The sequence below is a fragment of the Euprymna scolopes genome, chromosome 3, assembly GCF_053919585.1.
Source record: "Euprymna scolopes isolate OS-2025 chromosome 3, ASM5391958v1, whole genome shotgun sequence".
Lineage (NCBI taxonomy): Eukaryota > Metazoa > Mollusca > Cephalopoda > Sepiida > Sepiolidae > Euprymna > Euprymna scolopes.
The window spans coordinates 120,525,696-120,538,551 of NC_136484.1; positions in this window are offsets into that span (position 1 = coordinate 120,525,696).

Genomic DNA, 12,856 nt, shown 5'->3' on the forward strand with positions numbered 1-12,856 from the left:
AGACAGGCAACTACTTCAAGCCAGGATTGAAACCCGACCGTTTATACGGCAGTCAAGGCTTCTAACCATTACGCTATTGGCGGCTGCTTGAACGAGTAGTGAGTTTAACGATGTTTTGATATCGTCCGAAATACCTCCGCTCGATTTGTTTACACAAAGAGCGTCGCTTATATGCTAATGGTAATTCGTTTTTCACTTCTCAATATGCTCAACTCAAGGTGAGGAGCATATTTTTTACATGTAATGTGTTCTTATTTGCTCAATTGAAATATCCGTTTTGTAATATTTCGAGAAACCCCTTTTTCGTTAGATGTTTTAAACATGCAAAAGTGGCATACATAGCTTTTCTTGAAAATTCAGCTACTTCAGATTTTTTTTTTAATTTGAACTTCAGATTTACATTTTTTTAACAATATTTATGTGAAATTAATACTAAACATCCCTCAAATTTAAATTCTAATGTTAAGTAGCTTATGTCGGCACATTTTTACATTAATAAATTTAGATATTTCACATTTGCATTATTATTTTCCATATTCATTAAATGCGAAGGAAACAAGCGTCCTATAAATTTTTAGTTCTCCTAATAATAATTTAAGCTTGGGATTTACTATATTTGTTATGTTTTTTTCTGGAACCAAAATCATGTATTGGATTTTGAACATAATTACAATATATATTCTTCACGTTAGGTTTATTAGCACATTAACTTTCACATGGCGGTATAAATAATTGTTGCAAAACTGTTTTGTTCTAATACTTTATTTTACGTATGATGGTTATTCTCCTGATTTCTGGTAGGATTGATACTCATATTTTTAGTTTTAACCAGACTTTTTGTACATTTAAAATTATTTTTTATTGAAAAGGTCGCATACATATTTATCCTTTTTCATTTTAAAAAACTAAATGAGGTGAGAATTAAAAAAAAAAAGTATTAATCGAACTATTGTCATAAGCTTGGATTTTTTCAAAATATTTATTTGATATAAATTCCGATCTTGTTTAAGTGTATCCTATCAAAATCGTAAATCTTTCTGTTGAAGTCATAAATATATATGAAGCTTCAAACAGAATCGTTTATGTAATTATTTGTTTACATGGCAAATTAGAATTCCTTAATCATTCGTAATTGTATTCTTATTATAGACCGATGTGAGGATTAAATCTGTAATATTCGGAATACTATAAATAAGACTTTTCTATCATTTCACACTTTTATCCGTTACGTTATATATCCTTTCGAAACAGGGAATAATTCTGAATCGGGAAAAAAATTGGGAATCATATTATTAAAATAAAAAAGCAATATTTCATTGTATATTCGAACCAATTTTGGGGCAAGTGTTGCAATTGACTCAGCAATGTATACAGACATACCTTTTGTAGTTTCCAATATATTAACATTTTCCTATGCTTATTATAAAACAGTCTTTAAAGACATTTCTCTAAAAAGGCATGTTTGTCGTCACTACACTAAAATAATACCGACATATACTTGACATTTACATTGAAGGAGATCTAAAGTTAACCGACAGTGCTTTGAGTGAAAGGGGACATTTTGAATTTGTTTAACTATCATATAAAAAACATATGGGAAACTATTTGTGGAGTTAAATTTACAAAATCATGATCCGATATTATGTTTAGCCAGAGTTAGCAACGTATTTCCTTCTGCCAGCCAAATTACGTAGTAAAAGTTTGCGTTCCGTTCAAATAAATATTTGTTAAATTTATGTTCTGTTTCGTAAAAATTGCATTTAATTAAAAAAAAATACCATGAAATAATTTTAAAGAATTCTATGCGACATTAAATTTTAATTATCTAAAATTACCACAGGTGTCCGACTTTGCCCGAGATTGAATGATGATAAACGAATCTTTTTATTGTTATCGAAATCGGTGAAATTGCCTATTTTTCAATCAATCTGATTGGTTTCCTATTCTAGTTGAGGATATATCTCGGTGTACTGGGAATAAGCTTACATATTTCTCGCAGTGACTTTGTTTTTAATACATTGTATAATATATCGCAGTGTAGAAAACCTACTGTTGATCTTAGAAAAATATTTTTTATATATAATGGCTTAAATGAGAATTTATAATGAAAAAGTCAAGAATAATGCTTCAATTGTGTCATAAACAGAAAAAAATCATTTCCCACGTGCCCCTCTCATGTCAAAGAACATACAATTTATTTTAAATGCCTTGCCTAACGGGATGTGCGGTGATAACCGCTTCAATTTTAGTTTAAAATTCAAAACTCTAGGATAATGTTTCAAGTGTGTTTTAAAATAAAAACCTAATTGCAAGCCATGGTTCTCGCCAGAATGTGCTGCTGCTATCGCGCACAGAAATCTCTTTTTCCATAGCTACAAACGGAATAGATGCACTGTGACTAGAGCTGCTTTCAGAACTGCCATCAACCACTGTAAAATGTAATAAAAAATGCAAGAGAGCTATATGCTAAGTCAGTTCAATCCAAAGTAGCTGAGCAGCGGCTAGGTTCCCACAAGTTGTGGCAAATAGTAAATAGCAAATAGGAAATGTTTTCTCAATTATAAAATCATTTCTCTCTGATAGGCTCATAAGAGAAATGGTTAATGGGCAGATATCAGAGGTCGAGAGTATTAATACTGGAGTCCGTCAGGGGTCCACCCTGGGCCCAACTTTCTTCCTGATCTACATCAATGATTTCCCAAAACACATGCTAAAATCATTCGTTGACATCTATGCTGATGACACGACTATCTATGACAACACATCAAAGGCTGTAAATGACAACGTTCTCTCTGATTCTCTCTCCTCTGATCTTGAGCACGTGGTACAATGGAGAAAGAGGTGGCTGGTTACTTTTAATGCATCTAAAACCAAGCTTCTATCTTTATATCACCAACGTTCTGATCCCTATATGGCATCAATTAAAATGGATTGGATAGTTCTCGTCTTGGAAATGCTCCATGTTTTGACAAGCTTCTGGGATTGACCTTAAATGGAACACGTCCATCAAGTCTGTTGCCAAGGTCGGTGGAAAAATGGTAGGATCCTTCTACCGCTCAAGAAGATATCTCACTGCTGATGCAATTGTCTATCTATATAAAAGCCAAGTACGTCCAAGGATGGAGTACTGCTGCCACATCTGGGCAGGAGCTGCTAAAAACAGCCTATCCTGCCTTGACAGAGTACACACTAGACTCCGTGGCTTAATGGGGGGCCTTTTCTCTTCCCCGTAACTTCTTTCCCATAGAAGAGACGTTGCCTGTCTGTCTTTGCTTTATTATTATTTCTATGGCAAGTGCTCGCCTGAGCTCCAATCTTTCTCTCGACAATATTTCGCGAAAAACATCCGACTAGCTTAAACCACTATCAATAATTTTCCCCACTCTTTATCTGTGCCTAAATCAAAACGCAGATTCCATGAACAAAACTTCTTTCTTAGAAGTGCAGGATTGTGGAAATCTGTTCCGTTTGCCTGTTTACCACCTGACTATAACTTGGATGTATTCAAGTCCAACATAAACAAATTCATGATAAACCACCTTCTTTAGTAAGACACTTTATTAAATCTCCATTACTAACGAATTCTACGATATTGTCCCATTAGTTACTGTACACGCAATAACCCTTATCCTCGATTGGCCTTGATAAGTGGTGACAACCATGTAAAAAAACATTAAGATTCATTTCGAACGTGCCCCTGTCATATCAAAGAACCTACTGCTGATTTTGTACGTCGACCCTTTCAGGTTCTGTGATAATAAAATTTATAAAATGCACGTGTGATTTTAGGCTCTGTAAGGTGTAAACTTTAATCAAAATCCTATGTTATTCTTTCATCTGATTAAGAACACTGCCTGGCACATATATTAACTTGGTGTGAAATTTCATAAAAATCGGAGCAGCCGTTTCGGAGTCCATAGGGAACAAAGTTACACACAAACATACACACATACAAATTTCATTTCATATATTATAGATGGATAGATAGAGATAGAAACAAATAGAAATTAAATATATGTAATATTATCTTCTTTTTATCACAAAATAATACGATAATAATATAGACATTGCAGCCTCCTTTAAGTATCAAGACTATATGAGTAATTATCGGATAACTTTATAACAAACGAGTGGTGAAATAAGAGTTGCGCAATCAACAACTACAACGTTTAGGAATGTAAACCTAAAGTCTAGTTACAAGGAATATTAACAAAATACAATACAGTATATAATAAACATGTATATAATCAAATAACATAAATAACACCGTAAGCCGGGGCAACTACCGTAACCAGAGGAAGGGAAAATATATTTTACATCATAATCTGAAAATAACGTATCCTAGAGCTACAGTATCCCAGGGTACTACTGTCCTTGAAACTATGCTTTGGTAAGGAGAGGAAGATTGATATTTTTCCGAGTGTTTTTTTCTGGACCTATTCAATAACAAAGCTTGAGGGTTCATGTTTTGCCATTATTGAATCTATAACTAACAAATTATACGAGGATTTATAATTCTCAAGTAAGTGTGATGCAGTAACTTGAAGAGAACTAGACCCATGCACGACAAGCCTATAGTTCGCGCCTATAATCGCTGTATTATTTCACTTCTATTAGTGAGATGGAAATAAGAAAGTAATAAAGACAAGAACTCATAATAAATGCGAATAGTACATTAATGACGTAGGAGGAATATGAACAGAGACAAGAATACCATTAAACTAATAGTTGGAGACGAAGTGAGTGAAAGAAAAGGAGAAAGCAAAAAGAAAGAAATTAATAAGTTTAATTAATATTCTCTGTTCTATGTTAGACGCACTTCTACGTCTAGTTGGTGTCGCCAAGAACAAAAGTTAGAGTCAGTAGAAGAATGAAAGAAAGAAATGAACTAGTAAAAATAGTTTGAAAATCAATCTAAAATGGTTAATGCATAAGTGTTTGCCGCCTCGAAGTCTGTACCACGAGGTAGCTAAAAGTTTACTTTGTCTGAAGACGTAAAAGAGTCAGCCATTGGCGCTCCCCGGCATAATTTGACAACCATGAAAGAAAAACAAAGTTTACACTTTACCAAAGAGACGAGAAACTAAGTGTAAATTGTAATAACAAAACTTAAGCGCTACATTTGTTATATTATTCATATGACAACCTTCATCCTTCAATTAAACCCGTACGAAGTAATTACTTAAAATATATAATTCATATTCTAATCTATACATTTACAGGGTTTAAATTTGTTTCTTTTAATAAATATGTTTTCCAAATTTACACAAGAGACGCATATATATAGTGTATCACAAAATGAGTACATCCCTTGCATTTCTTCAAATATTTAAGTATGTCTCTCTGTCGTGATTAGGGTCAGTAAGGGAATCATCTCAACAGTAGCAAATCTTATTTGGTTTCCAACATACGTGTTATGTTCTTTACGAAAGCATTAATGGTGTCCTCTCAAAAAGATGTTCTATCCCCACGCAACATAACAATAATGTAATTTATCAATTTAATTGTTGTTGCGGTTCCGACCACCTGGGTCGAAAGGCCTATTAATACAGACCTGATACATTTTTCTATACTTTTAATCATGAATATCGAAACGCATCTTTCTTTCAAAATTTTATTATATATATATATGTGTGTGTGTGTATGTGTGTATTATGTATATATGTATACAAGGTACATATATATATATATATATATATATATATATATATATATATATATATATATATATATATATATAAAACATGTTGCGTGGCGGTGAGTATTGTGACATACTATTCAGAATACACCGAATATCCCAACGTGTTACGAAAGATAAACACAAGTTGGATTTAGGCAAGAAAAGAAAACACCAATCTTGGTCTAAAAATCAAAATTGAAGTAACATTTATTGTTTAAAAAGAAACTATCTCATCACTAAAATAAATAAAATTCCTTCGGGTTTAAAATGCAACTATTGTTAACTGAAAATAATTGAAAATGATATGAATTAATTTAGCAATAATGTAACAATTTAATTCTTAATAACATTACTACATGGAATAATTAAGACGATTCTATTACAACAAATGTTCGAAAATATAAAGCTTATTATCAGGATGGATTTTCTGTAATGAAATATGCAAATCAAGTTAGTATATGCAGTTTTCTTTTGATGACCAGTATATATTGAAATCGGGCTTTGATAAAAGTATATATAAATCAGATTTTAGTTTTAAAATTAACTTAGGTAACAATGTACGTTTTTCCTATAATAATTAATGTGCGAACAACAAACAGATAGATATACTTCCTCATTGTAATATACATGATGCGAGAAAGTAAGCAAGAATGGAGCGTCCACAGAGTGTATATATATATATATATATATATATATATATATATATATATATATATATATATATATATACTGGTCTTATATATATATATATATATATATATATATATATATATATATATAAGACCAAACAGTTTATAAAAAAAGAGTTAAAAAATATTTAATCTGAAAAGGCAACCCTTAATAAGTGAATAGTTCTTAATCCGCAGAGTTTCGAAGAAGTACTTTCCTTGTTATCACAAGGAAGGAATTAGCAAAATGCGGAATAGGATTTTGCATACAAAAGTATTGGAAGAAATTGCAAGTAAGTCAAAGATCTTACTTGATAACAAACAGTGAAGTAGAGGGAATATGGCGAGGAAAAGAGTCAGTTCACGTGAATGGATAGTCTGGTGAAAGATAAAGAATCAAATGACGGTAAAATCCAAAAATGTAAATCCAAGAAAGTTAATTAAATTTCCATTCACACAAGTAAAATCCAAGAAAATTGCGTTAATGGAAGATGGTAAAAAATAATCCAACAGGCCGAAATCTGTTAAATAATTTACAAATATGTAGAAGGAAAAGGGGGAAAATTCCGATAATATTAATAAAAGAAAAAAAAATACATTAAACACGGCTGCCGAGGAAAAGTGTAATTAAGAAAAATCAGTGAAGAAGATGAGAGAGAAAAAACGATACAATTGTGATAGAATTTAATATAAAATAGAAAAGCAAATGTCAAAATGACTCAGAAAGATGACGTTAAAAGGCGCGAAAAATATAAGGCAAAAAAGAAGTCAACTGAAATATGCAGGTTATTACTTAAGAAAATGTCAGCAAGAGTTATTAAAAGACACTAAATGGAAAACATAAATAAATAAATAAATAAATTAATAATCAAAAAATAAATAAATAAATAAAAAATAAAAAAATCAAATATAAAATAAACAATAGAAATTATTTAAGGGAAGAGGGTGGCCGGTATCTGCAAATTCCGGATAAAGCAAATAAGTATGTAAAGTTATATATATATATATATATATATATATATATATATATATATATATATATATATATATATATATATATATATATATATATATATAAAACTGTGTCAAACGCTTTATTGCAGATTAGTAAAATATCAACATTTCACTAAATATACGTCACAAAAAATGAAAATTGTACCATCAAATGATTGTTTCAAGGTTAGTTATTTCCCGAAGTTCTATTCCCATCCATGCCTTATTCACGACGTGATGACATTTTATTATTTATCAAGTAATTTATACTGTCCATCGCTTTATTGCAGGTCATTTCAAATGGCAAAAAATGGGGCGATTTACGGCTATCGTAAAAGAAAATATTGTTGCTGACCTCGCAGAAGGACTGTTCATCAAAGATTTTGCTATGGAGTTAGAAAGGGATTCAAGAAATTTATCTTCATTCCTGAGCAGCCTCAACACCAAATTCAGAAAAGATAAGGGCACCAGAAGAAAATTTTCACATCGTTATAATCGTAAAATTCATAGTGAATTCAACCGAAACCCAAACAGCACCAGTAATTCCACTTTTGAAAGAGCAGGAATCGTTCCAAGATCCAGGCAAGATCGATGTAATGTGTTGGCAAGATGTAATGAGATGGCAAGAAATATTCAAACTATTCCAAGCCCCACTGAGCAAACAACATAGGGATCTACGAATGGCTTGAGCACAGAACTACATGAAAATGGATTTCCAACGTGTCATCTTTACAAATGAGATCCGTGCTGCTCTTGAGGATCCGGGTGAATGGGCCAAATTTTGTAACCAGAACGGAACTCCAATCCCTTACAGAGTTCATCGCCAACAAGGAGGTGGAGGCATCATATTCTGGGAGGGAATCATTGGGGATAAGTTCGTTGGACCATTCCGAGGTCCAGAGGGTATAAAACTTACCAGCAATGCGTACACGGCCTTTTTGGATAAACATTTGTCACCATGGCTAGATTACCTACCATTGTCATGTAACTTTCAGATGATTTTTTTTTTGCATTACAATGCACAATCTTATTCTGCTAGGGCGACTTGAATCAATCTTATTCTGCTAGGCTTTCTTGAATCTATGGGCTTCTTTGGAGAAACCCTTATTAGCTCGCGATCTGGATTTTAATCCCCCGAAACATCTCTGGTCAATATTGTAAAGACGTTTTTATGAGGGAGAAGAGCAATTTACTAAAAAGAATGCCTTCTGGAGGAAAGTAGTTGATGTCGCCAGAACCATAACTCCTTTGAAGATCAAATAATTGACTTCTTAGGTGTGCAATAGTCGTTTCAATTATTTTAAAACATGGTCAATATGCCGGTAAAAATTTATTTATTTGAGGCTTAGCACCAAGGATGTGTTTTTGTTATTATTCTTTAACAGAAAAATATAATAAAAAGTCAAGTTTTCTTGATTAGACATTGTATTTTTGCCCTGGTACAACATTTTAAGAGACCTGCAATAAAGTGGCGGACAGTAAAAATTCCTTGATAAAAACCAAAATGTCAGCGCGTTGGGAAATCGTATGAATTGGAATAATATTTTGGAAAATAACTAACCTTAAACCAGTCATTTGATTATGAAATTGTTATTTCTTTTTGTTACATATATTTAGTGCAATATTGATATTTTACTACTCTGAAATAAAGCGATTTACGCATTATATATATATATATATATATATATATATATATATATATATATATATATATATATATATGTATATATATATATATGTGTGGGGGTGTATCTATGTATAAATTAGTAAAATAAAAAGCGAAAATAGAAGTATAAAAACTATATAGTGTTACACACACACACACACACACACACATATATATATATATATATATATATAGAGAGAGAGAGAGAGAGAGAAATTCATCCATTCATTGAATATGCTGGTAATTTGGGGGTTAGTTTAAAAGGCACATTTAAATCATATTATTTCGTAGCCTAATGCTTCTCATCAGAGATGATACTGGGAAACATAATGAGGATGCGTCGTCTAGCAATAATTTTATTAGGAGTGAAATAAATTATTGAGGTTGTTTGGGTGAGCTATAGCAATCTTTGTTAGAAAGGATGAGTGTAGTTTGTAATATATAAGTATGTGTATAGCATGTTTATCATAGTTGACTTAAAATATATGTGTGTAGGCTCTCGTGAAAAATATAGGGCAAGTTGAAAGTTGTTTTTCTTTTTTAACCATATGTGTAGATGTGTGGTTGCTATGGGGAGGTTTTTACATGAGATATGCGGTTTATGCTAAGTTGGTATCATTTAGCAAGAGTACCTGAAATCATAGCCATATTACTTTTCATGCTAGCATTTTTCTATTGTAATCCACGATTTTAAACACTACTAAATTCATCATAACTTATGTTTTACTGGACGAAAACTGATTTTTTTTTTACAATGTAGCTGAGAAATTGATCTATAAACTGTAAAAATTGTTTGACATTTGGTCAAAAAATAAGTAAGCGGTGAAGCTTTAAAGCAATGCTAAATGATTAAAACTGCCACTTAAGCATATATTCAAACCCTACCGTGTTTGAATAATATATATATATATATATATATATAAAGGAGCTGAGAACAGTAGTCTAAAGAGTAGAGTGTATGCTAATGTGATCGTAAAATCACTAATTTAATTAAATACAAGAAAAGAACAGTGCTCGTTGTAATGCAGATATATAATGAGCTGATAGGCAAATATCATAGAGGTACCTTAATATTTATTAAAGTGATTGATAATTTATAATTCAAATTCAAATTAAAAAATAAACATCTGTTTCATAAGAAGGAACACAACAAAGCCAATAAATTGTACGATCGTTTCGGAAACGATGGTTTATTGCGAAAGAATTTACGTCATGGGCAATAATTTTATCATATTATTTTTAAACAGTCTCCTCATAAGCAAAAGTACTGGGTGTTTTTTTTTATATATAAAAGACAATATAAATACACCTAGCATTTTTAAACAAGGTAGATTTGTCTGGAAAATATTAAAATACAAAGGAAAAAAGTTACTTATTGATGTAGATAAGAAAAGTAAGGTTGGATGAGAATAAAAATTAGATTAAAATTAAAAAGCTGAATTTGATTTAAATATAAGGTTATAATAATGTGTTTTTAAGAAAATTTTACAAATAAAAACACACACACACGTATATATACATATATATATATATATATATATATATATATATATATATATATATATATATATATATATACCTTCTAATGATGCACCTTTTGAAAATCACATTTATCGTCAAAGCATTCATTTGGATGTTGAATGTAGCTTATAAATGCTCGGAATGTTGAAATATCAAAGTGAACCCCAATATATATATTCATTGGTTCATTGAACATTTGAATAGTAAAGTCGCTGCCTGATGATATCTGTTGTTTGATTGAAACAAGTGGATGCTTCTAGCAACGGGATGTGAGCATGTTTATATAACAATAAACAAGTAGTATTAGCTCTTTTTATTGAGCACTATCTAACAACCTCGTTGAATTCGCTAGTCCATTACTTTTGAATAAAAAAACCCGAGTATATATATATATATATATATATATATATATATATATATATACATATATATATATAGTTTTTAGATATATATCTTTTGATATTATTTCTGTTTCTCTTTTAGTAGAGAACAAATGAACAGACATCTAAATTGTGCGTAAAATTGCGCCTACCGTGGATTGATTTACTCGTCATTATATATGAGTATGCGTGTATGTGTACGAAATGCAAACTTGAGTGTTCGCTTGCAAAATAAATTTTCGGTGAGTTGCTTCTGTGTGCGTGGGGGACGGTTGTGGCAAGTGTTTGCGAGTGTGTGCATAATGCAAAACACTGTCTGAAGAATGAGGACACGCCGTCTGACAGAAATTCCTTTAAAATCGAAAAAACTATAAAAAGAAACACAATAATAAGCGAATAAAAAAACAATAGAATAATATACATTTCAAATCTAATTAAAAGATAACAAACATTCTGTGCAGACTGAATTGTTTTGTATGAGCTGATCAGGTCTCTCGTTCCAGAAAGAAATATTTTTTTAAAATTTTAGTTCTAAGTAAGTGTTATTTCCGAAGACGTCTGAATATATATATATATATATATATATATATATGTGTGTGTGTGTGTGTGTGTGTGTGTGTGTGTGTGTGTGGTTGTGTGTGTGTGTGTGTATAAAGGGAATTTTTCCTTCTGTGTGCGTGTCTGTGTCTGTACATTTTCCCTGCCGCACTACTTTGTCAATTCTCAGTCTACGTATGCGCGATTTGACATAAGAGAGATTGAGATTTGGGAAGGTCTTTTTAATCGATTTTTGGCCAGAAATTTCACTGTTATGGGGTCAAAGAGCAACGATTTGACCTTTGAAGACTCTACTAAACTTCTTCACCAATTTTGGGGCTGAGTACTTGAATTTTTAGATATGGGTTACTTGGACATGCATCAAACTTTTTAATTTGATTCCAGCCCAAAACAATAAATGTTAAGGGGTCAAAATTGGTATTCAAAGTTTTAAAAAAATTGACCTCTGCGGTCTCTACAATATTGCTCAGCCAATTTCTTGTCTAAACATTTGAAATTTTACATACAGTGTATTCATGCATTGGTTAAGTTTTTACTCGTTTTTTTTTCTGTTCTAAAAATTTGGCTGCAAAGGTGTAAAAATTAAAAAGACTTGATCTTTGCGGTATTTAACAGCTATTCAGCCAATTTTGCGTTTTAAAATTTGAAATTTTACATTAACGGTATTCAGATATGCAGCAAGTTTTTAATCAGTTTTGGGGCGACAATTATGTTGCCGAGAGGTCAAATTTGAAAGATTTGACATTTGCAGTCTCTACAAAACTCCTCCGCCAATTTTGGGTCTAAATATTTGAAATTTTAAATGAAGGTGTCATGGACATGAGTCAAATCTTATATATATATATAGAGAGAGAAACATATGCACATAAAGTTATGAACAGTACATAGAACAAAACCGGGCTGGCTGCTAATTTATATATATATATATATATATATATATATATATATATATATATATATATATGTGTGTGTGTGTGTGACGTCCTTCCCTGTGCACTGCAAAACGGTTGAACTTCTTTTTCTTTTTTTAAATTTTATACAAATATACTTTAATGCCTGGCAGTGTTCTTGGATATATTTTGTGTCGAAATGTCTTCTGTAAGTATCACTAACCGAAAAGAAAACCCGACAAAAAAAGCGATTGTAACTAAAGTTAACGCCTTATACATCCTAAACTTGCATGTGAATTTAAGATGTTTCATTATCGCACAATGAGAAAGGTCTGTCATGTAAAAAAACAACAGTAAGTTCTTTCATATGACAGGGCCCCATTCAAAATCAATGTTTCTGTTTAGAGCATAATCGACTCATGATACTTGAATTTTACCTTTTAAATTGTAATCCAAACCATTAACACTGCACAAGTAGAAAGATACAACATATTTAATTA